General features: G+C 47.3%; 1 long non-coding RNA gene across 3 annotated transcripts; it reads right to left on the bottom strand.

Moving 5' to 3' along the window:
* Positions 1-15,209: 15,209 nt before the first annotated feature.
* On the bottom strand, positions 15,210-20,702 carry LOC128774482 (uncharacterized). Of its 3 annotated transcripts, none has more exons than XR_008419027.1 (3): positions 18,443-20,702; positions 17,934-18,071; positions 15,210-17,773 (listed from the first exon to the last, which is right to left on the bottom strand). It is a non-coding gene; the product is annotated as an uncharacterized LOC128774482 (long non-coding RNA). The 3 variants fall into 3 exon arrangements; XR_008419028.1 differs by having other exon boundaries at positions 19,220-20,702; XR_008419026.1 differs by having other exon boundaries at positions 17,934-20,702.
* Positions 20,703-25,897: the final 5,195 nt, after the last annotated feature.

Below are 25,897 nucleotides of genomic sequence, written 5' to 3'. Positions count from 1 at the left end.
TTGCCCCTCTTGCCTTGTTTGATCTGAATCGTCCTGCATTCCCTCCTCATTGTCTCATCCCCTCTCTCCCCCTCAGTACTTTTCCCTCAGTGACTGTGCTGCTGGGGCTGTGGTCCCTCCACCAGGCCTTTCTGAGGGCATCCCAAGATTACACCTCTTTCCTTGCATCCTCTACTATACATCTATCCCTTCCCTCCTAGCCAGAGCACATTCCCATTCTCAAGTGAGATCTAGCAGGCAGGGAGAGGGAGAGAGGCAGGTTGGAAAGAATGCACTGCATTATCCACGTGTGCACTTTCTGTGCACGCACAGGATCCTTGGGACAGGCACACTTATTAACAGGACACTGTGTCTTTGGGTGGCCTCCCACAAAACATCCTGTAGTTTAGTTTCTACTCCGTGTATGGTTAGGGGTTTTTTTCCTCTTGAGTCGGATGAAGCTTCAGTTACCCTGGTAACCGTGTGTGTGTGTGTGTGTGTGTGTGTGTGTGTGTGTGTGTGTGTGTGTAATCATCTCAGTGTGTGATCACAGAGAGGGAGATGGAGATAAGTACTTTCTCCTCTGCCCTGGACCTTCAGCCAGGTTGATGCCTTAGGACGAGTGGCCCAGTGAAGGTGAGCAGAAGAATGTTGCCGTGACTCCTTTATCATATGTATGTCAGTTTAAGTAGCAATGAACTAATTTAAACACTGAGAAGGAAGTTTTTCCTTGTGTCTTAAACACAAACACCTCAAAACCTGCAGGAGTTACCATGGGGCACACACATGCTCCTGTGGGTTTAAAGGGGATTTTCCAGGAACCCTCTTCCACCTCCTTACTGCCCCTTCAGTAACTGGCAAGAAAGCAACATCAGGTGTCAGGTGACCTTTTATCCAACATAACATTAATGAAAGCCTCTCTTAAGAGGTGCGTGGTGCTCTTGTACAAGCTGGTCACGTAGCACTTATCTGGGGAGTGAGAGAACATCAACCAAACAACCAACAAATAAAGAAGTTAGTGGGTGGAGTGTTATGAAGAAAATAACCCAGGTCCTAGGCCAGGAACAACCTACTTTACACAGGGTGGTCAGGGAGAGCCTCTCTGAGGAGGCAATAATGGAGCAGAAACCAGAAGGTTAGAAGGAACCCACCATGTAAGGATCCAGGGAGACTCTTCCAGGCAGAGACAACTGTGATCATCAATGTCCTAAGGAGGGAAGAAGCGTGTTCGAGGAACAGGAGTAGGCCAGAGTTACTGCCATGAAGACAAGAGATGAGCAGATTATTTGGATATGAAAACAGTAGCAGTAGATGAGCACAGAACGGGATGGATACAGGATGTTTTCAGAAGATCGAATCCAGAGGACGTGGTGCTGGGTTGCAGTGGAGACCAAAGGAACATGTCACATGAAGAGGCATGCTTGGGACATGTTAAGTGTCTGCTCCCTTCTGGTCATCCAGCAAAGACACAGACAAATGTGGATCTCAGGGGACAGGTTGATGCATGAGGTACGAACGTGGGAGGTCCCATTGTGTCCATGCTCTGTGCTGGCACCAAGGATGAAACAACCCACAGAGAGAGTGTAGATGGGAAGGGCCCTGTTAAAAGCCCTGTGGAATAGGAGGAGTGAGCAATAAACACTGACAAGGAGCACAGTGGCCACTGGGTTTGGGAGAACATCACCCAAAGAGTAAATTGTCAAATAGGCCAAAATACAAACTAGAAGAAAGGGAGGGAGGGACATTTTCAAAAATGAGGCAATTGTTCAGTGTACCAGAGACATCTGAGAAGTACAGTGAATGAGAAGACATCATCAAAGGTGTTGGTTATCTAAAGGTCACTGGTGCCCTTGACAAATCAAGTTTACTCTTGGGGGGCAGGCTGATAGAAGCACAATTACACTGGGGAGCAAGGGAGCAAGCAAGGGGGGCCTTGCTGTTTGCAGCATCAGGGAAATATGGCAGCATCTCAGAAAGATATGGGATAATGGATGGCTTTACGTTTACTTCATCTTGTATCAGGGATGAGAAATAAAAGCGTGCTCATAGATAACAGAATGATGGAGAAATAAATGTACAGGTGGTAATTCGGGATCATTGCAAAGGCCTACTCTTTGCAGATGGGCATGGGATCCAGGTAAAGGGCCTGGCCTCAAGTGGGTCATTTTTTCCCACAGGGATAGCAGAGATACAGGTGCAGATCATGTGTTGCTTGGAAGTGGTGAGAGTTCCTGACAGCTTCTCTTTTTTTCTTTTTTCTTTTCCTCTTAATGTATTACCATTGAACTTCTTGAGAAGCTTGGGCCCTGGAGCTCTGGAAGACTACTGCAGGTAGTGGGGGGAGAAGATACAGGTGTGGAGGGTGCAGAGTTTGTTCTTTATTGGGGTGTACCAGGCGAGGAGGGAGGAAGGAGCAAAAGACCTGTGTTTGCTGGGGGAAAAGTATATCCCTGGGTAAGCGTCCTGGTGGAACATGAAGTGGCTGTGAGTTGCGGGGACTGGAGGTTCCCAAGAGGCTGAATACTGTGTATATAGAGGCATTAGAGAGGTAGCTTCCCTGTTGGAGATGATGAAAGAGGGGAAAGCTAGAATGCGACACCAGGGATGGGAACAGGGTTTTCTGATGACCAGGGCAGGTCCGCTGGCAGCGGGATGCTCGGGTTGGGGAGAACAAACCCGAGGACAGAGAGGACCAGAGTGGCCTGGTGGTCTACTGGAGTCACGAGGAGGCCCAGAGGGAGCCGAGTCAGGGCTGAGAAGACAGCGCGCGTGCCAAGGAAAGAGCGTGTTCACAGGCTGGACTAGGCAGAAGGACAATGACCAGGGAATACATTCACGCGTCGCCAGAGAGGTGGTCGGAATGCCCGGGAATTGGGGGACAGGACCCCGATATCAGGGGTTACGTCCCTTCGGAGCAGTCTAAAAACCCTGGGCTGATCCAGGAACACAGACTACCAGACACCTCAATCCCCGACTGCAGGCCTAGAACCCGCCAATCGGAACGCAGGGCCGAGTCCCGGCTTTACCCCTCCGCGGTGCCGGAACTTCTGGGAGCGGAACTTCCTGCTTCTGCCGGCACAGTTCCAGGGCGGGGCAGAGGAAGACTTCTGTACCAAGGGAGGCGGTTCATAATTGACCACTTCGGTGGTACTACAGCTTTTTCTGCCACTCAGCGGCATTCCTCTTTGCTCCCTCAGCTATAATCTGCAGGGATGTTAACTGGAGAACAGCAGAAAAGATGGATTTTCCATCACAGTGTGTGACACGCAGTTTCTCTGGCCAGTAGGTGGCAGTGCTGCGCCATGTTGGCATTTGGCTGGCCTCCTACCCCGCCTTTCGCACTTAAAAAAACTCGCAGCCGACTTCTCAAAAAACAGGGCCTTCTTTTTGCGCCTGTGTGGTTTAGGCTGCCTGGCCTAAATATTCCTCTAGGTTCTGTGAGGGCTCCAATAGCAATGGGCACCCTGGTACAAAAAGTTCTGCCTTTCATGTTGCTTTTCTTAAATTGCTGACTGGGTTCCTCAGCTACTTTATTCCTGCATCTTTGTTTATTGGCTTTAAGTCCTCTGTTTATTGGCTTTCCCCGCACACCTAGTGGTTACCAGGTGCGGATGGGAACCGCTGGTGGGGAGTTCTTAACTAAAAGGTATAAAGATACAGTTGGGGTGATGAAAATTCTGGACATAGATGATTAGGCGATGGTTGTGGTGTGGGAAACAAAGGAAGAAGGAAATAGCAGATAAAATTAAATTTTATAACCTGCAGCCCATTGACAAATACTGGAAGCCGGAAGAGTAAAATATTTCTCCTGGGAACTCACTACAGTCTTAATGCTAATACTTTGCTAGAGGGAAAAACTACCATAGCTTGACCACACCTGGGCCTCCAGTATTCTGAGTTTTCCTTAGCATATGAAAATCTCACTGGAAACTTCCCTTTGACTTTACCTCCCCCAAATCTCAAATATACAACCAGTCTCTACCCTAGGTGCTGGGCGGTGCTTCTGGTCATAGGCCCTGTCCCCTTGATTTAACAAAATCATTTTTGCACCAAAGACGTCTCCAGAATTGTTTTTTGGCCTTGGGCTCCGAACCCCACGAACCCTTCCCATCACCCAAAAAACCTCATCAGTTGCACAACAGTGTGAATTTCCTGATGCTACTGTTCATTTAAAAATAATTAACATGGTAAATTTTATGTGATGGGAATTTTACCACCACAAAAGCGAGGAAAAACATGTTTCAGGTGCAGGTGACTTATCATAGAGTTTGCTCTAAATAAGCAGTTGCACAGATGGGTCGAAATGAAATAAATATTTCAAATAAGCCTTTGGAGAACCCGTAGATAACAATATTGAAAGGGTAAATTGCCCCTCTAACCTTGCTTGATCTGGGTCAGCCTGCATTCTTTCCTCCTTGTCTCATCCCCTGTCTCCCCGTACCTTATGTAGCAGTCACTGTGCTGCTCTGGGCTGGAAGGTGTGCGCTGCAGAATCCACGTGACTGCATGCACAGGACCCTTGACACAAGCACATTGACAGGCCCCGGTCTCTGTGGGTGGCCTCCCACAATACATCCTGTGGTTTAGTTTCTACTCCTGTGTGTGTGTGTGTGTGTGTGTGTGTGTGTGTGTGTGTTGTGTTTTGTTTTGGTTTTTTGTTTTTTTGTTTTTACCTCTTGAGTCAGAAGGATGAAGCTTCAGTTACCCTGGTAACCTTTTTTTTTTTTATTTTTTAAATCATCTCAAAGTGATGAGGGCACTTGGGGCAGGCTGAGGACAGAGTACAAGGTAACAGCACCCCCCACCCACCGCCAGGGGGGATGTGTGTGATATTCCTCAAGCACTAGTGGCTGTCCAAGGACAAAGGGAAGGAAAGAAAACAAATGGCCAACTGAGAGAGATCACAGTCCTACAGGACCTGGGTCTCCATCAGTTTACAAATATCTTAGTAAATTACAAGAAAATGGCAATCTTATGGATAGCCTAATCTCCAGAAACCAATAGACTTAGTTCCCTGGAGCCCCAACATCACCCTCCCCTCCACAGTGATATGGTAAACAAAGGCAAGAAGGAAATGGCAGGTAAAATTAAATTTCGTTATAAAATGCAGCCCATTGACAGATAGTTGAGGCAGTCAGAGTAAAACATTTCTCCAGGAACTCCCTGCAGTCTTAATGCTAATGCTTTGCTAAACAGAAAAGCAACCTTCCCTAGACAATAGCAAGGCCTCAGGTATCTTAGGAGTCCTCTTTAAGTATCAAAATCTCTCTGGAGGCCTCTCATTTGACTTTACCTCCCCAACTTCAAGGTATATAAGGAGGCACTCTTAACTCATTCTGCCCAAGGGTCCTGTCCCCTGCTTTAATAAAATCACCTTTTTGCACAAAAGACTTCCTGGTGGGTGCTCCAGACCCCAGGAAGCCCAACATCACTCCAAAACCTCATCAAACAGCTGAACACAGAAAGGGAGGGAGATGGAGACAAGTGCTTTCTCATCTGTCCTGGACCTTTAGCCCCGCTGATGCCTTTGAGTGAGTGACCCAGTGAGGTTGAGCAGAAGAATGTTGCCATGACAACAGATTAGCTCACCCCCATCCAGCACACAGGCCCTTCTACCTCCCTCTCAAGGCCTGATCTCACCTGAGAATAGCAATGTGCTTTGGCTAGGAGGGAAGGGATAGATGTATAGCAGAGGATGCAAGGAGAGAGGTGTAATCTTGGGATGCCCTCAGAAGGACCTGGGGGAGGGACCACAGCCCCAAAGAAAGCATCAGGTACAGCACTGAAGTCCCAGGAGGCTACAAAGGCTATGAAAGCACAGTAGATCTAATGTGTTTCTGTGATTTTCTCCAGCTTTACAGGATGCTACAGCATTTTCTGAAGCCAAGCACCACAGCTCAGGCCATGGAAAATGGGGTCTGTGTTGTTAAAGGAGAATGGAGCCTGGCGTCACTTGGAGAGGACAATGACAGACTTGAGAAGGACCTGCTCACCTCAGTCACAGTTCTCATGAGTTACTCCAGTCTGTGTGTCTGTCTGGTCTTCTCTTCTTTCTGTGCTCTGCTTTGGGGGTCCATTTATGGGACATGAAACGTTGTCCTAGTTAAAGGAGAGGACAAGGCAAGGATAACCCATCCTCCTCTAACATGGATGGACTGGAGGGTGGACAGAGCAGGACCTGTGGGGATGGTGAGCTGGGATCACAGATTCACCAGTGCTCCTCAGACAACAAGGGCACGGTGGTTAAGTGATTCTCTCTGGCTGATGTGATTTTCATGATTGTCCACTCTCAGGACTGGATAGAAGGGGAGCAAAAAAACCCGCACTGAATTCATTGCTGAGCTGGTAAGCGTGTTCGATATCTATAATGTTGTTGGAGAAATGGATAAAGTACACCAAAGATGGCTGATTGGACTAAAACAAACTCTGGTCTCTAGCTTAGAGACCCCTCCTCCTGGTTCTTCTTCCTTTGCTGCGCGCGCGAAACCCTCTCCCCCCACAAATATGGAGGCTTACAACTATAAATTACCCTTCCCGCTCGCATTCAGGGCTCAGATCTTCGGAGAAATGGTCTCCTCTGAGCCTGCCGGTGTTAAATAAATCTCTGATCCACCAAGATCTCCGAGTGCTGCTTGGTTTTTCCGCCAGTGTACCAGCTGGTTCCTTAACATATTTGGTTCGCTGACCAGGAAACCCAACCGCGCTGGCCCATTGTTGCCACGAGTTTGGGAGACGGTGACGGAATAAAGGATCGCAAGGGAGAAGGCGTGCCCTGCCTGAATTTCGGCAGTCTCCTGCTCAGTTGCCACAGGCCGGCACCCGCTCCGCAGTTCCGGCTGGACTCGAGGAGACTTGGCAGGTGAGGGCCTGGACCTGACGTCGGAACCGGTAAGGCTGGGGCCCAAACTAGTCAGGCCCATTCGCAAGAGTGGAAGGGGGACCTGATCACTCCCCAGAGACCTCAGAGGTCTCACAGGTAGGAATTCTGTGGGAGGGAATGTAATAACCTCTGGTGTGTATGTGAGTGTGAATGTGCGACTCGGTCTAGCTTGCCTGCCGAGTTCGATTCTGTGGCTCCACGGGCGGGCACACTTGGGGTCCCCAGGGGCCCACGGAGTCTGAGTGGGCCCATCTGCGATTCCATGATGGATGGCACTTGGTCTGTGGTGATATCAGAGTGGTTTCTGATCATGGGTAGCAGGGCTGGGACCTGTGGGGCTGAGCGTTGCCTGGGTTCCTTTGGGACATGGCCAGGCAGGCATCTGGCTGGTCTCCTCATGGGAGGGGGTTCCCCTGTCCCTCTGTCTGTCTTTGCAACTCCGCCTCATGGGAGCATTGTGGGGTTGTGGCATTGTGGGGTTGGGATGGAGCAAGGAGAGCCAGGCAAAGGTTTTAGCTGCTTTATCCGGAGACTCACCCAGGGATCCAAAGAAGAGACCCACTGCTCCCCAGTGTTCAGCCTTTTCATGACTCATTAGGCTCCCTCCCCCTCCCCTAAGCTTGAAACTCCTCCCTTGTCTTGCTGCTGTCTCTGCTGGCACCATTTCTCCTCCCCTTCCTGGCCAGAGAACCCTCCCCCACAAAGACCAGTGGCCAGATTGCGCCCTTGCCCTCAGCCAGGCACAGGCTCTCTCCGGATGCCCATTTACATCCTCCAGTATCAAGAGGCTCTACTCCGGAGGATCAGAGCTGGGGGCTGAGAAGGCCATTAATATGCCCAGCAGCAAGGGGATTCTCACGGGGATTATTATGAGAGGTGATGCAAAGCTTATACCCTGTTTGCTCCAGAGGCACAAGAGAGCCACAACAAACGGACGGGGAAAGGTCTAGCCTCCAAAAGCAGGGAGGCCCAGAACCTCCTTAGCAATGGGTCAATGAAACTACTGCAAGGGGAAAGGACATTAAAAAGAATAAGTGTCTCAACCAGGGAAAGTCCCAAAAACCCAGCCAATATCAGGAGGAACCTCGAGAAGGGGACCTTACCGGTCTAGCCAAGATAGAATCAGACTAAAAGGGGACACTGACTCTCTCTCCCTGTTCCTCTGCCTAATAGATGTGAGGGATTCTTCTTCATTTCCCAGGTTAACAGCTATAATTGGAGCCAACTGCGATTTGTCTACCTCAGGACAGGGACTTTAAGGAATATTCCCAAGCAGTTGCTGCTTCTGCCTCCCCCTCCCCCTCATGTTTCTGCACCAACTTGGGTGTGGCCCTATATCATCCCCAGTGTCTCAGGCACCATTGGTTCCTCCTCCCACCCTCCAAGTCAAGGAGCAAAGTGCACCCCCCTTGGACCGCCCATTTCAGATATCTTCACTGGAGCGCCAAATGAAAATTGACAATGGAGAAAAATTGATTGACTTTTAGGTGGACTCAGGTGAAACGTTTTCAATGTTTAAACTAATTTAAGTTTATTGGACCTGTCTTTAAAGTTATCAGCAAAGGTCAAATAAGCTCATGTTATCTCTGTTGCAATTTTTTAATGATAGTTAATTTTGTATGTCTCAAAGTTTTCATGGATAATTGTTAAGATAACTTTCAAGGTCCTTGGTAACCTGAAACTTTCCAAATATGGTGTAATGCTAAAGCTTTAATTATTGAACATAGGTTTGTGTTTTTAACTTCTTATTGCTGAGAAATTAAGGCTATTAAGACCTACTGGAAAACATGCTTTGTACTTAATTGGTTCATGAATTTACCATCTTAATTGGTTCATGAATTTACAAAACTTCTGATGTAAACACCTCTCGATTGGTTACTAAGTCCTCAATTGGAGACCAAATATCCTAAGAGTTAAAATTCTGCTAAATTTACTTAAGACTGATGAAAATAAAGAAAGCAACCCTGTATATAGGAAAATAAGAGGTATATAAAAAAGATATAAGAAATAAAAATACAGTTTTGGTAAGGGTAAAAAAAAAGTAATTTTGTCCTAAATGAGACTGGTTATTTGGAAAGAAATGGCTTTGAAACAAAATTTAAAAGCAAAAAAAATGTTGTAGAAGGTTGAGATAAATAAAAATTTTTAAAGTACGCTGGTATAAGGTTAAAATTCTGCTTTTCTCTCTACTCAAATGACAAAGTTTTCTTGAACTGTTGATCTGCTCTTATAAGACAATGTAAACAAAGGTTTATCCTCCAGGAAAATCAAAGTTTTAGGTTTCATCTTTATCAGGTCTTTGAATACTTAGTTAAAACTTCTCAATGTTAAAGGAGCTAGGTTTTGATAACAACTGTATAATGCTATACTTTCACCTTTGGAATCTTTTATTGCCACTTTGGTTAAATTAATAAAATTTAAAAATTTGTAATGATCTGTAATCCTATTTAGAATGCACTTATGACTTCCTGGGGTTTTTACAAACTTCCCAGGATTTGAATAGTAAATGAACTCTTTTTGACCAATTAGGCCCTTTTATTTAGGATGCTAAGTTACTTAGAAAAGCACTGTCATACAATGGTAAACCTTAGGTTCTATTGCACAGGTAAATACTGTAAGTGCCCAAATATATACAATTCCTAAAGTTTTAATGTTTTGATATAAGGTCATCACTTAATATTCTGATTATTTGAAATGTTATGTGTCACAGAAATAACCGAATTTCTTTGTCAATTACATCATAATGAACTCCCACCAGATCTTTAACGATGTCTATTTCTGAGATTTTGTCATTTATAATTGTTCTTATCTCTCACAAAACGTGTTTCTTCTTCAAGGAGATTTCTAAAAAGGACTTTGGGGACAAATGCAGGTATTTGGCATCTTTAAGATTAAAACTAAAATGGGTAAGAATTTCCAGAACTAAAAGCTGCATTCAAATTAAACAAGAATTAGGAGCAAGGGATTAAATGAACTGAGGAAGATTATAGTTTTCTGATTCTTGTTAAAAATATTGCTGGTTCCCTAATGTTTCCTCTTCCAGATTAAGGAAACTTTCTCTTAAGATATATATGATATACAAAAATTTCATAAAGTATGCATTTGTAAACTAAAGCATTTATCTTTTCTCTCTACATAAGTCCCCTGAAATTCAAAACTCTCAACAAGTATTCTTTCTTTCATGGCAATTGCAATTGTTTGCATAAGTTCAATAAGAATCTGTTCATCTTGTAACAGGTCACCATTTGGAAATACTGGTTATTTTACCAAGGCTTTGACTGGAATGTCATAGTTGAGAGTGACATTCATAGAAACAGATATGACCAGACAGCTTTAAGGAATTAGGGTTGGCTTTATAAAACATAGAGCCATAAAGCCCCTTGAAAATGTTGGCCTGGTGCCTTGCTTACAGAGTTCCCAACAGCCTCACCAGGTAAGTAAAAAAGGTCACTTCCTGGAAGGTGCAGGAACCTCAGGATATCTTGGGGACCTCATGAAGAGGAATTCGCCCAATTCTACAGGTATTGCAGGCCTGTCTGATGGCAAGTATTTGGCTTGGCTTCTGGCCTGGAGAGGTTACTAAAAGTTCAACTCAGAGCTTCCTTATAAAAGGTTCCAACAAAGCAAACTTTAAAAGATCCTCGTGATCAATCGCTATTCTTGGTGAGCTTATGTAAATAATTAGGCCAGATTTGTTAAGACTGGATTTATCCTACAAATGCATTGGTCTCAATTTGGCTATCTCTGGAAAGGGGGGGGGGGGAGTTAGAGAGAACAACTATGTTTCAACAGTGCACCGTTATGGATGTTAAATTCTAGTTATAATTGCCTTTAAATGTTTGTTGTTTGCCTAAACTAGACAACTTGAGATAACCTTCAGAAAATTGTCACAGTATTTCATATATAGGCAATCTTCTGTGCTTGTTATAGTATGGGGATAATAATAAGACCCCATGGGTATATGATTATTTAAACTGGAAAACAGGATGTATCTCTAAATATGCAAACCATATCTTCCCTAAACCTGATCTGACAGTTATCAGAAACACACCCCTTTCAAAGACTTGGAGGTGGACTTACAAGACATACAACCAAATAGAGGATTCAGTTTCAGGTATCATCCCATGGAGTCCATGGGGATGGAGGATTCAGTTTCAGGTATCATCCCATGGAGTCCATGGGGAGTCCCATGGAGTGATGGGTCCATCACTCCAGAGCTAAGAAGGCCAACTCAAAGGAACCCTCAACCTGGTGAAGTGATCCAGATCCAGTCAACCCACTTAAACTGACCCTCAAAAAGACATTGGCCCCTGAGATCTCCAGCCCTGCTCCAGCCACACCCCGGAAGCTGGCTGGCCTGCGCACGGCAGAAGCTTGAGGAATCAACGTGTGGACTGAAACCAGGGGTTTAGATGCAACTCTGCCAGCCCTTGCCCCTTACTGGTGTCATAGCCCTGATCTTCTTACTGTTGGGCCCATAGAGACTGCACCAAGAAGCTGGACATGGGACAAAAGGTGCATGCCAGGTCTCACATACCTCCTCTGGATGGGAGGATTATTAAGTATTGCCTGTATATTATGATAACCTCTCTCACCCTCACAACTGCCACTTACCAACTTTGCCCGCAGGATTGTTATATGACGATAAGGGGGTCAAGGGCGTTCAGCGCCTTCACCTCCCCCCACAAAGATTGCTACAAGGGAAAAACACCCGCTCTCTGTCAGTCACCCCATGCCCCAAGAACTAAGTGTTGGATCATAGAGATAACCCAAAATGTCAGGAACCCATGTCACAACAAGGCCTCCAGAGAGGGAAGTGAGCTTACTACACTTACCTTTCTCAATGGGAGATCTTGGACAGGGGAGGGGTACAAGACAGGGCCCTTCAAAAGGTTATAAAGAATACCCAGGACAGGGTAATATAAGCCATAAAGGCGACCACTCTCCCAGCAGCCTACCAGGGTTTGAGCCTTTCAGCCCTCGATCAGATGCTTACCAATTCTCCACTCCAGTGTTGGGCCAACACTACTCTACAACTCCCCCATAAAATAGGTAATCACACCCAAACCTGCTGGATGTGTTTGCCCCTCAGCTGAAGGGCTTATTTAGCCACTCCTATCCCTTTGACCTGGGAAGCTCCTTAAAATCTCAAAACCAACACCTCTGTCTTAATTGGACCCTTGGCCACTGGGATCCATTTCACAAATGCTGACAATCTAATCTGTACAGTCCCTGAAGGTATGAATGGTACCTCTCTATGCAGAAGAAATACAATGTTAAAGAGAAATACAACCCTATGTTCAACCCCTGGGGTGTTCTATCTGTGTTCTAATTTGGCCTACCAATGCTTAGAGGCCAACTGGACCTAGATATGTTATTCCATCTTCCTAATCCCAGAGATATCCGTTCTGATAGGAGCAGGAATTGCGACAGGAATAGGAACTGGAATGGGGGCATAGGTTCATCCATGGTGCTATACCATAGACTATCCCAAGAGCTAAATAAAGAAATGGAAGAGGTGGCAGATTCTCTGGTAACTTTACAAAGCCAAATAAACACTCTGGTGGCAGTGACCCTCCAAAATAAGCGAGCCCTCGACCTCCTCATTGCAGAAAAAGGAGGAACTTGCATCTTTCTGGGAGAGTAATGTTGCTATTTCGTAAACCAGTCAGGAATAGTTACAACTAAGGTTAAGGAACTCAAGGAAAGAATTCCACACAGACAACAGGAAAATATTTTTAAAAAATGGAAAGGATGGGATCTCTCGGATTGGGCATCCTGGCTTCCTGCCCTGGCGGGGCCCCTCATCTCCATAATTTTACTTATATCCATCCGCCCCCATATACTGAATGCTGTGGTAGGTTTTATTGAAAACACTGTTGCTTGCCAAACTGCTGCACCTATCTTAGCCTTCCTAGAGTACCAACCTGTAAAACTGAAAGGTGATGCGTACTAAAAGTTTTTTTAAAAGACATCAAGGGGGGGAATGTTGGAGAACTGAATAGAGTACACCAAAGATGGCTGATGGGACTAAAACAAACTCTGGTCTCTAGCTTAGAGACCCCTCCCCCGGGTTGTTCTTTGCTGCACTTGCGAAACCTCCCACACACACACAAATATGGACGCTTACAACTATAATTTACCCTTCCCGCTCACATTAGGGACTCAGATCTTTGGACAAATCATCTCCTCTGGGCCTGCAACTGTTAAATAAATCTCTGATCCACCAAGATCTCCGAGTACCTCTTGGTTTTTCGACCAGCATTCCAGCCTGGTTCTATAATACTGTGACTGGTCCAGCTGAGGAAGTGCCCACTCAGATTTCCACCACACCTCCCTACTTGCCTCCAAGGTGGGGAAGGTGTATTGTGGTTTACAAGTCTCCTGGGTGATGTTGGAAGGGGGGGTTTTGAAATTCTTAAGTTGCTCACAGTGTTCTGGGTGGTTTCTAGGGAAGGAGGATTCTTGTCTCCCTGGTCCACCTGGTGAAGTTACCTGCACCATCTGTGCATTTCACTAGTGAAACTTACATGTCCCTGTCTTCCTTTTGATGGGCACAGGATGCCCCCTGGCTCACCTAGCCTCAGCTCACCTGTACTGGCATCTGTAGACCTCTCGGATTCTTGGTCTCAACCTCCATCATCACCCTTGACAGGGCCTTTGCTTCACAGCCTCAGCTGCAGGGTCTAGTCCTTTGCCTATTTAGACCTCCTTCATGGACCCTTTCATGTGGTCTCAGTCACTTTCCACATTTCCTCTACTGGGAATGCAGCCCCTGAGGTGAGACAGCACAGCGGGAGCCAGGATCAGCTCCAGTAAGCTAAGTTCCTAAACTTCAGCCATCCCTCTGCCCAAAGAGACTGCTGGGTCAGCCTGCGAAGTGAACTCCTCTGAGTCCCAAATGCAAATAGGTGCAAAATCCTTTCCTCCACTTGTCTGATACATCTCGCTTGTCCCCTCCCATTCAGGGGAGTCTGACCTGAGAGCCTTACCTCCATCTGCCACCTCTTTGTGTCACGTACTCCTCCAGTACTGGGAGACAACATTCATCTTTGCTTGACCTTCATGCTGACAAGACTCCCATAGTATATCCAGATCCCAAAGGGAAAGCTTTAGGATTTGCTTTTATTATTATTATTATTATTATTATTATTAAGCAAAAAGAGATTGGCTAGTGAGAAAGAAACATAAAAGAGAGAGGATTACCAGTCAGTCATGAACCCTTGTGCCATTGTCAGTAGGGACGATCTATAAAAGTAAACTCAGAGTTCAAAGACAGACACCATGTTTTAAAAGGGTCCTAGGAGATGCTTGTCAGCAATTGTAACATCAGTACCCAGAGAGCTTCAATCCTAAGTCCTCTGCTCCCACCAGCACCTGGATACTTGGCAGCAGAGATGAACTTACCCAAAGCTTGTGATGTCTTCCAGGAGTTCTGGGGCAAATCTGGGTGTGTCTTCCTAGGTGACTAGTCCAGGAGTATTTGGAGGTTTGGCAACCTTTTTTCCAGTCTCCCATTTACCACATAATGAATTAAAACAGCAGCACGGAGACTGGCTCCATAGTTTAATCGTTCAAAGTAACTACTTTTCTCATTACCGGGGGAAGCACAGTCTACATGACTGGAAAACAGAATTAAAGAACAACTGCCCTAAAGGTAACATCCCCAAAATGAAAGTGTTTGCTTGAGAACTTCCCATTCTGGGCACAATGCCTTTAGTGGCCTTCCTGCTGGAGTTACAATACAGGTTCCTGGCTCGGTCCTAACCAGGACAGTTTCTCCCTAGCTAGTTCCATGGGTGTGGGTCCCATACAGACAATACACGTGGGAACACTCTGGCTGCTCTTCTCAGGCTCCTGATTCTCCCACAGGCAGTCACTCACAATGCGAAGCAATGATTTATGAAACATCTTGAGAACTCCTGGTGCCAGCTTTGTTCGGAAAATAGTTTCATTCACCTTACGGGCACATGCCCTGACTGTCCTAAGTGCAGATGGAGAAACCAAGTCACAGGGACACTAAGGAACACGCCTGCTGCTATGCAGCCTGAGAGTTCACTAGATGAAGTCTTGAGAGCACTGCTGCCCACCCTAGGTGTCCTTATGATGGGCCGACCTCTTCTCTTTCTTTCTCTCATTCATCATGGGTATCTCATTTTAAGCAGCAAGTGAAGTAATTTAACGACTGAGAAGAAAGGTTTTTTTGTGTGTCATTAGTACAAACACCTCAAAACCTGCAGGAGTTACCATGGGGCACACGTGTTCCTGTGGGTTTAAAGGGAGATTATCCAGGAACCCTCCCCCACCTCAGTGATACCCTTTCAGTAACCCACAACAAAGCAACAACAGGTGTCAGGTGACCTTTTATTCGGCATTCCATAACATTAATGAGAGCCTCTCTTAATAGGTGTGTGGTGCTCTTGTACAAGCCGGTCACGTAGCACTTATCTGGGGAGTGAGAGAATACCAACCAACCAACCAACCAACCAAGGAATAAGCAAATTAGTGGGCTAAGTGTTAGGAAGAAAATAACCCAGGTCCTAGGCCAGGAACAACCTACTTTACACAAGGGGGTCAGGGAGAGCCTCTCTGAGGAGGCAATAATGGAGCAGAAACCAGAAGGTTAGAAGGAACCCACCATGTAAGGATCCAGGGAGAGACTCTCCCAGGCAGAGACAACTGTGATCACCAATGTCCTAAGGAGGGAAGAAGCGTGTGCAAGGAACAGGAGTAGGCCAGAGTTACTGCCGTGAAGACAAGAGATGAGCAGATTATTTGGATACGAAAACAGTAGCAGTAGATGAGCACAGAACGGGATGGATACAGGATGTTTTCAGAAGATCGAATCCAGAGGACGTGGTGCTGGGTTGCAGTGGAGACCAAAGGAACATGTCACATGAAGAGGCATGCTTGGGACATGTTAAGTGTCTGCTCCCTTCTGGTCATCCAGCAAAGACACAGACAAATGTGAATCTCAGGGGACACGTTGATGCATGAGGTAAGAATGTGGGAGGTCCGATTGTGTCCATGCTCTGTGCTGGCACCAAGGATGAAACAACCCACAGAGAGAGTGTAGATGGGAAGGGCCCTGTTAAAAGCCCTGTGGAATAGGGAGTGAGCAATAAACACTGACAAGGAGCACAGTGGCCACTGGGTTTGGGAGAACATCACCCAAAGAGTAAATTTTCAAATAGACCAAAATACAAATTAGAAGAAAGGGAGGGAGGGAGGGACACTTTCAAGAACCAGGCAATTGTTAAGTGTACCAGAGCTATCTGAGAGGTACAGTAGGTTGAGGAGAGGACATCATCAAAGGGATTCACTGGTGCCCTTGATAGCTGTTTTCATCTGGGGGGGGGGGGGGCAGGTTGATAGAAGCTGGACTGGAGAAGTTAGCAAAAAAAAAAAAAAATGGTTACAGAACAAGGGAAGACTTGCTGTTTACAGCAAGCGAAATGTGGCAGTGTCTCAGAAAGATATGGGATAAGGGATGGCTTTACGTTTTACTGCTTCTTGTTATCATAGATAACAGAATGATGGAGAAATAAATAAATGGATAGGTGATAATTGGAATCATTGCAAAGTCCTACTCCTCCTCCAGAAGATGGGCATGGGATCCAGGTGAAGGGCCTGGCCTCAGGTAGGATAAGGTCCCTTATTCCACAGGGATAGCAGAGATACAGGTGCAGATCAGGTGTTGCTGTGAAGCGGTGAGAGTTCCTGTCTGATAACTGCTCTTTTTTCTTTTCTTCTTCTTCTTCTTCTTCTTCTTCTTCTTCTTCTTCTTCTTCTTCTTCTTCTTCTTTTTAATGTATTGCCATTGAACTTCTTGAGAAGCGTGGGTCATGGAGCACTAGAAGGTTACTGCAGATAGAGAAAAGATACAGGTCAGGAGGTTGCAGGATTTCGTCTTTATTAGGGTGTACCAGGAGAGGAGAGAGGAAGGAGCAAAGACCTGTTTTGCGCGGGACAATTTATAGCCCCTTAAGCTGGCCTAGTAGGATGTGACATGACCTAAGTGGCCACAGAACCGGGGGCTCCCTAAAGGGCTTAATGCCTAGGCTGTAGACGCAGTAGAGGGAGGGGGCTGGAGAACAGGCTTTTTGGGGGTGATGAGAGAGAGGAATGCTAGACAGCGACTCCAGGGAGGGGAGCGGGGTTCCTGATGTCCGGGGTCCAAGGCAGGTCCATGGGCAGCTGGATATTCGTGTTGGGGAGAACAACCCCGAGGACGGAGAGGACCGGGGGTGGCCGGTTTGTCTTCTAGGGCCTTGATAGACCTGGAGGCAGCAGGGGAGGGAGGGCTGAGAGGAGGATAGCAACTGTGCCTTGGGACCAGCGTTCACAGGCTAGAGTGGGCAGAACAATGACCAGGGGATTCGGACACGCGTCGCCCAAAGGACGGTCTGAGAGTCCGGGGATCGAGGAATAGCAGCCGGATAACAGGGGTTTGGGGCCTTGGACGAGTATGGAAACCGTCTTCAGAACTGGGCACACAGACTGGCAAGGACCTCACTCAGTCGCCGGAACCAGGCTCAGAACCTCACAACTGGAACGCATCCCGAAGCCCTGACTTTTCCTCTACCGGGCGCCGGAACTTCCGGACGCGGGCCTTCCTGCTTCTGTTGGCTTAGTTCCGGGGCAGGACCATAGAAGGCTATTGTGCCAAAGACCGTTCGGCCGGGCCAGTTCGATTGTACCACAGCCTTCGCTCCCCCTCAGCAGCATTCCTCTTTGCCACCTCAGCTATGATCTGCAGGGCTCTTTACAGGCGAACAGAGGAAACGATGGATTTTCCTTTGTGATGTGTGTCGTTCCGTTTCTCTGGCCAGTAGGTGGCAGTGTTGCGCACTGTACCAGCTCGGACCACCTCTTCCCCCGCCTTCCGAGTTTGAAAAAACTCAGAGCTGCTTTCTTTTAAAACAACAACAACAACAACAACAACAACAACAACAACAACAACAGGACCTTCTTTTTACGCATGCGCGCTTTTGGCTGCCCTGGCTGGAAATAGGTTTTTTCTACGTGTTAGGGACCCAATAAAACACGCAGCCCTGGGATAAAATCTTTCTACCTTTCAACCTGCCTTTCTTAAACTGCTGCCTAGGTTCTTCACCAACTTGGATGTCTGCGTCTCTAAGTCGTCTGCTTTTTGGCTTTTCCCCACACGTAGTGATTACCAGGCGCGGAGGGGAAGCGGTACTGGGGGGTTCTTAATTAAAGAGTACAAAGATACAGGTCGGATGATGAAAATTTTGGAAATGGATGATACTGGCGATAGTTGCACAACAGTGTGAACTTCCTGATGGAACCAATCGATGTTCATTTAAACATGCTTAACATGGTACATTTTATGTGATCGGTTTTAGTACCAAAAAAGGGAGAAAACACAGGTGACATAGGATAGAGTTTGTCCTAAATAAGTAGTTACACAAATAGGTGGAAATGAAATGCAGATTTCAAATAAGCCGTGAAAGAACCGGTAGATAACTACTGAAAAGGTACATTGCCCCTCTTGCCTTGCTTGATCTGGGTTGGCCTGCATTCCCTCCTCATTGTCTCATCAGGTCTCCCCCTTGGTACCTATTGCCTCAGTCAGTGTGCTGCTCTGGGCTGGAAGCAGTGCTCCTCTGTATCTACGTGTGCGTGTGTAACAAGCACATTTATTGACAGTCAGGACCCTTTCTCTATGGGTGGCCTCCCATAATACATCCTGTGGTTTAGTTTCTACTCCCTTTTGTGGCTTGGGTTTTTTTCCTCTTGAGTCAGATGGGTGAAGCTTCAGGTACCCTGGTAACCATTTTTCTCTTTTTACATCATCTCAACGTCTCATCACAAAAAGACAAGGAGAGGGAGACAAGTGCTTTCCCATCTATCCTGGACCTTCAGGCAAGCTGACGCCTGAGACTGAGTGACCCAGTGAGGAGCTGCAGAAGAATGTTGCCATGACAACAGAATGGCTCACCCCCTTCCAGCACACAGCCCTTTCTCCCTCCCTCTCACTGCCTGATAGATCTCACTTCAGAATGGGAATGTGCTTTGGCTAGGACTGAAGGGATAGGTGTATCGTAGAGGATGGAAGGAGAGAGGTATAATCCTGAGATGCCTTCAGAAGGAACTGGGGGAGGAACCACAGCCCCCCAAAAAACCATCCTGCACAACAATGAGGTCGCAGAAGGCTACGGAGGCAATGAAAGCAGAGTAGCTCTAATGTGTTTGTGATTTTCTCCAGCCCTAAAGGATGCTACAGCATTTTATGCATGGCTCAGGCCCTGGAAAAAGGGGCCTGTGTTGTTAAAGGAGAATGGAGCCTGGCATCACTCGTGGAGGGCATGACAGACTTGAGAAGGACCTGCTCACCTCAGTGACAGCTCTCATGAGTTACTCCGCTGTGTCTGTCTGGTCTGCTCTTCCTTCTGTGCTCTGCTTTGGGGGTCCATTTATGGGACATGAAACGTTGTCCTAGTTAAAGGAGAGGACAAGGCAAGGATGCCCCATCCTCCTCTAACATGGACTGATTGGAGGGTGGACAGAGCAGGGGCCTGTGGGGATGGTGAGCTGGGATCACAGATTCACCGGTGCTCCTCAGACCACAAGGGCACGGTGGGTAATTGATTCTCTCTGGCTGATGTGATCTTCATGATTATTCACTCTCAGGACTACACAGAAAAGGAGCAAAAACCCCACTGAATTCATTGATGATCTGCCAAGCATCGTTGATATCAATCATGTGACTGGTCTAGCTGAGGAAGTGCTCAGTCGCTCAGATTTCCACCACACCTTCCTTCTTGCCTCCAAGTGGGGAAGGTGTATGTGTGCTTTACAAGTCTCCCCGGGTGGTGCTGGAATGGGGTGTATGAAATCCTTATGTTGCTCACAGTCTCCTGGGTGGTTTCTGAGGGAAGGAGGACTCTTGTGTCCCTGGTCCACCTGGTGAAGTGACCTGCACCACCTTGCATGTGGCTGGTGAAACCAGCTTTTTCCTCTCTCTCCTCTTGGCCAGTACCTGCTGCTTCCTGGCTGACCCAGCCTCAGCTCACCTGTGTTGGCATGCGGAGACCTCTTGGATTCTTGGTCTCAACGTCCATCACTTCTGCGGGAAGGGCTGTTGCTCCACAGCCTCAGCTGCAGGGTCACCTAGTCTGCTGCATGCTGCTGATGCTCCCCATCATTAACCCCTGATGGGGAGTCACTCACTTTCCACATTTCCTTATCCGGGGATGCAGCCTCTGGGGTGTCACAGCACAGCAAGAGCCAAGATCAGCTCCAGTAAGCTAAGTTCCTAAACTTCAGCCATCCCTCTGCCCAAAGAGACTGCTGGGTCAGCCTGCAAAGTGAACTCCTCTGAGTCCCAAACGCAAATAGGTGCAAAATCCTTTCCTCCACTTGTCTGATACATCTCACTTGTCCCCTCCCATTCAGGGGAGTCTGACCTGAGAGCCTTACCTCCATCTGCCACCTCTTTGTGTCACGTACTCCTCCAGTACTGGGAGACAACATTCATCTTTGCTTGACCTTCACGCTGACAAGACTCCTATATAGTATATCCAGATCCCAAAGGGAAAGCTTTAGGATTTGCTTTTTTCTTTTTTATTAAGCAAAAAGAGATTGGCTAGCTGAGAAAGAAACATAAAAGAGAAGATTACCAATCATGAACCCTTGTGCCATCGTCAGCAGGGACGATCCATAAAAATAAACTCAGAGTTCGAAGACAGACACTATGTGTTAAAAGGGTCCTAGGAGATGCTTGTCAGCAATTGTAACGTCAGTACCCAGAAAGCTTCAGTCCTAAGTCTTCTGCTCCCACCAGCGCCTGGTAACTATTAAGGATACTCGGGCAGCAGAGATGAACTTACCTAAAGCTTGTGATGTCTTCCAGGAGTTCTGGGGCAAATCTGGGTGTGTCTTCCTAGGTGACCAGTCCTGGAGTATCTTGGAGGTTTGGCAACCTTTTTTCCAGTCTCCTATTTACCACATAATCAATTAAAAGAGCAGCACTTGGGGCGCCCAGGTGGCTCAGTTAGTTAAGCTTCTGACTTTGGCTGAGGTCATGATCTCAGGTTTGTGTGTTTGAGTCCTGCATGGGGCTTTAGGGCTCTGTGCTGACGGCTCAGAGCCTGGAGACTGCTTCGGAATCCTTTTCTCCCTCTCTCTGCTCCTCCCCTGCTGGCGCTCTATCTGTGTCTCCCCAAAATAAATAAACATTTTTTTAAAAGCACTTGAGATTGGCTCAATACTTTAATCTTTCAAAAACAAAATTTTTCTCATTACGTGGGGATGAGGGGAGGATAATCTACACTGAAGTAACCCTGTGGCCCTCAAACTGGTGGCTCTCAAAAGGGCTGACAGCTGTGGATGTACAGGCATTCCAGGGAGGGAGCTGGAGAACAGGGCATCCTGTTTGTGGTGATGAGAGAGGAGAATGCTAGATAGTCACACCAGCAAGGGGAGCAGGGTCTCCAGAAGTCCAGGGCACAGGGGAGGTCCGAGGACAGCGGGATGCCCGGGTTGGGAAGAACTACACTAAAGACGGAGATGACCGGGGTGGCCGGTTTGTCTCCTGGAGGCTGACAGGACTACAGCAACTGTGCCACGGGAAGAACGTGTACGCAGGCCGGAGTGGACAGAACAATGACCAGGGAATCCGGACTCGGTCGCCCAAGGGACAGTCGGAGCTCCCGGGAATCGACGAATAGCACCCGCATAACAGGTGTTCGGGGCTTTGGACCAGTATGGAAGGAGTCCTCAGTACTCAACACACAGACTGCTGGACACCTCACTCAGCCACCACAAGCCTGCTCAAACCCTACAAATGGAAGGAACCCCTGAGACCGGCCTTTCCCTTACCGGACTCCGGAATTTCCGGAGGCGGGACTTCCTGCTTCTGTTTGTTGCCTTAATTCCGGGGCGGAACCACGGAAAGCTATTGTGCCAAAGACGCTTAGGCCTAGCCACATCGACCGTGCTACAGCTGTCTCTGCCCCTCAGCTGCATTCCTCCTCGTTCCCTAGGCTCCGATCTGCAGGGCTCGTTACAGTCGAACAGCGGAAAAGATCGATTTTCCTTCGCCATGTGTGTCACTCTGTTTCTCTAACCAGTAGGTGGCAGTGTTGCACATTGTACCCGTTAGTACTGCCTCCACCCCCGCCCTTCGAGTTTGAAAAAACTCGGAATGATTTTCTTTGGGGGGGGGGGGGGAGGAGGCCTTTCCTTTACGCATGCGCGCGTTTGGCTACCCTTGCTAAAATTGCTTCCTTCTAGGTGTTAGGGACCCACAGAAAATGCGCAGCACTGGGATATCTTTCTACCTTTCAAGTTGCCTTTCTTAAATTGCTGCCTAGGTTCCTCGCCAACTTGGATCTGCGACTCTAAGTCGTCTGGCTTTTGCCTCACCACCCCCCCCCCCGCCCGCCCCCTCCTCCCACGTAGTGATTACAGGGACCCAGGGGAAGCGGTACTGGGGGTTTTTATTTAAAGGGTACAAAAATATAGGTCGGGTGATGAAAACTCTGAAGATGGATGATACTGGCGATATCAAAGTTACACAACAGCGTGAACTTCCTGGTGGAAACGATCGATGTTCATTTAAACATGCTTAACATGGTAAATTTTGTGACGGATATTTTGCCACCACAAAAGCGAGAAAAAACATCTTTCAGGTGAAGGTGATAATCATAGACTTTGGTCTAATTAAGTAGTTGCACAAATGGGTGGAAATGAAATGCAGATTTCAAATAAGCCGTGAAAGAACCTATAGATAACGACTGAAAAGGTACATTACCCCTCTTGTCTTGCTTGATCTGGGTCGGCCTGCATTCCCTCCTCATTGTCTCATCCCCTGTAGGTACCTTTTGTCCCAGTCACTGTGCTGCACTGGGCTGGAAGCAGTGCTCCTCTGTATCCACATGTGCACATGTCTGTCGGTGCACAGGACACTTGGAACAAGCACATTTATTGGAGTCAGGACCCGGTGTCTGGGGGCGGCCTCAGACAATACATCCTATGGTTTCGTTTCTACTTCTTTTTCTGGTTTGGGTTTTTTTTCTTCAGATTGATGAAGCTTCAGTTACCCTGGTTTTGTTTTTGGTTTTGGTTTTTGTTAATCATCTCAATGTCTGATCACAGAAAGAGAGGGGGATGGAGACAAGTGCTTTCTCATCTGACCGGACCTTCAGAGGGTCTGATGCCTGAGGTTGAGCAGAAGAATGTTGCCAAGACAAAAGAATCCTTCACTCCCTTCCAGCACACAGGCCCTTCTCCCTCCCTCTCCCAGCCTGCTAGATCTCCTGCGAGAATGGAAATGTGCTTGGGCTAGATGGGAAGGGATAGATGTACAGTAGAGGATTCAAAGAGAGAGGTGTAAACTTGGGATGCCCTCAGAAGGGACTGGGGGAGGAACCACAGCCCCAAGGAAACCATCCTAGAAAGCACTGAGGTCTCAGGAGGCTATGAAAGCTATGAAAGCAGAGTGGCTCCAATGTGTTTTTATGATTTTCTCCAGCTCTACAGGAGGCTACACCATTTTTTGAGGACAAGCTCTACCGCTCAGGCCCTGGACAACAGGGCCTGTGTTGTTAAAGGAAAATGGAACCTGGCATTGCTCGTGGAGAGAACAATGCCAGAGTCGAGTCGGACCTGCTCAGCTCAGTGACAGCTCTCATGAGTTACTCCGCTCTGTGTGTCTGTCTGGTCTGCTCTTCCTTCTGTGCCCCACTGTTGGGATCCATTTATGGACGTGAAACGTTGTCCTAGTTAAGTGAGAGGAAAAGGCAAGGATGCCCCATTCTCCCCTAACATGGACTGATTGGAGGGTGGACAGACAGGACCTGTTGGGATGGTGAGCTGGGATCACATATTCACTAGTGCTTCCTGGACCACAAGGGCACTGTGGTTAATTTATTCTCTCTGGCTGATGTGATCTTTATCGTGACTGTCCTCTCTTAGGACTGCATAGAAAAGGAACAAAAAGCGCACAGATTTCATTGCTCAGCTGGTAAGCTTGTTCGATATCAATCATGTGACTGGTCTAGTTGAGGATGCTCACTCTCTCAGATTTCCACCAAACCTCCCTACTTGCCTCCAAGGTGGGGAAGGTGTATTGTGGTTTACAAGTCTCCTGGGTGATGTTGGAAGGGGGGGTTTTGAAATTCTTAAGTTGCTCACAGTGTTCTGGGTGGTTTCTAGGGAAGGAGGATTCTTGTCTCCCTGGTCCACCTGGTGAAGTTACCTGCACCATCTGTGCATTTCACTAGTGAAACTTACATGTCCCTGTCTTCCTTTTGATGGGCACAGGATGCCCCCTGGCTCACCTAGCCTCAGCTCACCTGTACTGGCATCTGTAGACCTCTCGGATTCTTGGTCTCAACCTCCATCATCACCCTTGACAGGGCCTTTGCTTCACAGCCTCAGCTGCAGGGTCTAGTCCTTTGCCTATTTAGACCTCCTTCATGGACCCTTTCATGTGGTCTCAGTCACTTTCCACATTTCCTCTACTGGGAATGCAGCCCCTGAGGTGAGACAGCACAGCGGGAGCCAGGATCAGCTCCAGTAAGCTAAGTTCCTAAACTTCAGCCATCCCTCTGCCCAAAGAGACTGCTGGGTCAGCCTGCGAAGTGAACTCCTCTGAGTCCCAAATGCAAATAGGTGCAAAATCCTTTCCTCCACTTGTCTGATACATCTCGCTTGTCCCCTCCCATTCAGGGGAGTCTGACCTGAGAGCCTTACCTCCATCTGCCACCTCTTTGTGTCACGTACTCCTCCAGTACTGGGAGACAACATTCATCTTTGCTTGACCTTCATGCTGACAAGACTCCCATAGTATATCCAGATCCCAAAGGGAAAGCTTTAGGATTTGCTTTTATTATTATTATTATTATTATTATTAAGCAAAAAGAGATTGGCTAGTGAGAAAGAAACATAAAAGAGAGAGGATTACCAGTCAGTCATGAACCCTTGTGCCATTGTCAGTAGGGACGATCTATAAAAGTAAGCTCAGAGTTCAAAGACAGACACCATGTTTTAAAAGGGTCCTAGGAGATGCTTGTCAGCAATTGTAACATCAGTACCCAGAGAGCTTCAATCCTAAGTCCTCTGCTCCCACCAGCACCTGGATACTTGGCAGCAGAGATGAACTTACCCAAAGCTTGTGATGTCTTCCAGGAGTTCTGGGGCAAATCTGGGTGTGTCTTCCTAGGTGACTAGTCCAGGAGTATTTGGAGGTTTGGCAACCTTTTTTCCAGTCTCCCATTTACCACATAATGAATTAAAACAGCAGCACGGAGACTGGCTCCATAGTTTAATCGTTCAAAGTAACTACTTTTCTCATTACCGGGGGAAGCACAGTCTACATGACTGGAAAACAGAATTAAAGAACAACTGCCCTAAAGGTAACATCCCCAAAATGAAAGTGTTTGCTTGAGAACTTCCCATTCTGGGCACAATGCCTTTAGTGGCCTTCCTGCTGGAGTTACAATACAGGTTCCTGGCTCGGTCCTAACCAGGACAGTTTCTCCCTAGCTAGTTCCATGGGTGTGGGTCCCATACAGACAATACACGTGGGAACACTCTGGCTGCTCTTCTCAGGCTCCTGATTCTCCCACAGGCAGTCACTCACAATGCGAAGCAATGATTTATGAAACATCTTGAGAACTCCTGGTGCCAGCTTTGTTCGGAAAATAGTTTCATTCACCTTACGGGCACATGCCCTGACTGTCCTAAGTGCAGATGGAGAAACCAAGTCACAGGGACACTAAGGAACACGCCTGCTGCTATGCAGCCTGAGAGTTCACTAGATGAAGTCTTGAGAGCACTGCTGCCCACCCTAGGTGTCCTTATGATGGGCCGACCTCTTCTCTTTCTTTCTCTCATTCATCATGGGTATCTCATTTTAAGCAGCAAGTGAAGTAATTTAACGACTGAGAAGAAAGGTTTTTTTGTGTGTCATTAGTACAAACACCTCAAAACCTGCAGGAGTTACCATGGGGCACACGTGTTCCTGTGGGTTTAAAGGGAGATTATCCAGGAACCCTCCCCCACCTC

The sequence above is a fragment of the Panthera pardus genome, unplaced genomic scaffold (genome assembly GCF_024362965.1).
Source record: "Panthera pardus isolate Hobbes unplaced genomic scaffold, ASM2436296v1 HiC_scaffold_324, whole genome shotgun sequence".
Taxonomy (NCBI): Eukaryota; Metazoa; Chordata; class Mammalia; order Carnivora; family Felidae; genus Panthera; species Panthera pardus.
This window is presented reverse-complemented; position numbering and strand designations above follow the sequence as displayed.